The following is a 2,058-nucleotide window of genomic DNA, read 5'->3' as shown; positions in this document are numbered from 1 at the left end:
ATTGTTAGAAAAAGAATAATGAACCTACCAATGATTGCATGAACATGCAATTAAATAATAGCAAATTGTTTGTTTATGTTTAAGTAGGTAGGTTACATTGGAACTATGTAAAATATCTCCCATTGAATAGGTACAGTACCCCGCAAAAGTAAGTTGACAGTCTCAACTTGATCCTCGATGCTTGAAACGTTCAAGGATTAAGTCTCGAGGATCGAATTGAGACTGTAGACTTACTTTTGAGCGGTACTGTGCCTAAGTGTAAGGACCCTCAACTTGCAATCATCTTCATATTAAACTCACAAGGTACCAAGACTCTGTTAAACAAACACAAATCTATTTGAAACAAAACTTCTTGACTCGTGTTGGGTTGCACCATTTGACCATCTCTAAACCTTGTGCGACATTTACATCGGTGATCTATCGGTAGTGATCTATGCGCAGATTCAACAATGATCTCGATCCGAACGAAGTAATTCGTGATCACTTTTTTAGTGGAGTATGTTCTAAGTTTAGTAAAAACTTTACACTGACAAAAAATTGGAACTTGGAGGAGACAATTAGAGTATATAAGCTTATGATCGAAGTTCTAAAACAAATGACACTTCAAGCTTTTGCAACTTTCTAAGGCATACAAACATGAGAATTTTCTTACCTTCTCTACGACGAGTAGGAGCATTTCTCTTGCGTGAAGTACGTCCCGCCATTTCTACTTAAAACACACTCGAATCGGGCCCTGAAAGCACGGAATCTTTCTCTAAATGTGACAAAAGTTTTACGAAAACATCGAAGAATCACGATGGAACGAAGAAAGGGACAAATTCGAAAAGGACGCGTTCTTTTCTCTCATGTTGTGATTAGTTAAAAGTCACCACGTGACCACAAGTAGATACGTACGCACTGATCTTTACTCTGGCTCCCAGGCACACACGGTCGAAGTCACATGCAAACAATAAAAATGGCGGAGAGAAGGAAAATAGGACGTATGCCACAAAGGATATATGCAGCATTCAAACCCGTGTAAGTTTCCAGCAGCAAGAAGACAAAACGTGTCCCCGCAGTATCCACCGATCACAAGCCGTTTCTCTGCATGGCTACAGACATGATCACAATTTTGAGTTCGAAGATGATCATGATGTCTCGATTGACTACGATGTGACAGTGACAGCATCCAGTTTACCTTTACCTTGCAGTAACAGCGATGAACAATTCTGCCCCAACGAGGACGAAGTTCTTAGCACAGATTGTGGAAGGTTTACAGCTGAGAGTTTATAATGCGACAGTGCGAGTGACGACGAGCTATTACAGTTCACTGAATGCAAAAGTATGTATGCACGTTTTATCAAGGAGGATACTTCTTCAGACATTTTCAGTGATGTCGAGAGTATTGGTGGATCAGACTCTGAAGCTCTTGCAAAGTAGTGTGAAAGAGAGGATGATGGATGTGCTATTTTCTGGTGCGCCTATAACAACCACTTCGAGCATTGTTTTGATATTGTCGTTTGTGATCAAACATAAACTTTCACAAGAAGCATTTCGTGACTTGCATGCAGTGATTGAAGCTCAATCACTGCCCCAGACCCAACAACAGCAAGAAGGAAATCAAGAAACGTTTCGAGCTTGTGAGCCAAGCGAAAGGGAATATTGTTAAACACTTCTTTTGTTCTTACTGCAAGGCACATTGTGGCAAAGGTACTCTGGATAATCGGGGAAAAGGGAACTTGTCACATTTGTGGTAAAAATCTTGCTAGCACTCATGGATTCTTCATTGAGGCTCCAATTGTTAAGCAGCTGTAAACATTTTTTGGAGGTGAGTTTATTTGAAGTTAACTTCACATCTTTTTTTTAATAGTTACTTTTTTTTGATTAAGAGAAGGGGTAGATTGACATATGTAAGTAAAAACCACATCAGGGTCTAGGAGCATGCAAGAATCTTCATACAGTGGGCTTCCTCAAGGCTTCTGTACAGTCTGTCACAGTAGGGGGTCATTCGGATCATGATTTGTTTGCCTTTTTTTAATCAAATCGTAGCTGGATGGCAACAATGTTAGCAGCAGAACA

The 2,058-nt window shown here is 40.0% G+C and overlaps 1 long non-coding RNA gene across 1 annotated transcript in view; it reads right to left on the bottom strand.

Moving 5' to 3' along the window:
• Window positions 1-416, bottom strand: part of LOC138043281 (uncharacterized) — a 1,121-nt gene extending 705 nt beyond the window's left edge. Inside the window, exon 1 of the long non-coding RNA XR_011131222.1 lies at window positions 301-416. This is a non-coding gene — a long non-coding RNA (uncharacterized lncRNA). The remainder of the gene's footprint in view (window positions 1-300) is intronic.
• Between the last annotated feature and the right edge of the window lie 1,642 nt (window positions 417-2,058).

The sequence above is a fragment of the Montipora capricornis genome, chromosome 3 (genome assembly GCF_036669925.1).
Source record: "Montipora capricornis isolate CH-2021 chromosome 3, ASM3666992v2, whole genome shotgun sequence".
Classification (NCBI taxonomy): Eukaryota; Metazoa; Cnidaria; class Anthozoa; order Scleractinia; family Acroporidae; genus Montipora; species Montipora capricornis.
Note: the sequence above shows the minus strand (reverse complement) of the source record. Positions and strands in the feature narration are given on the sequence as shown.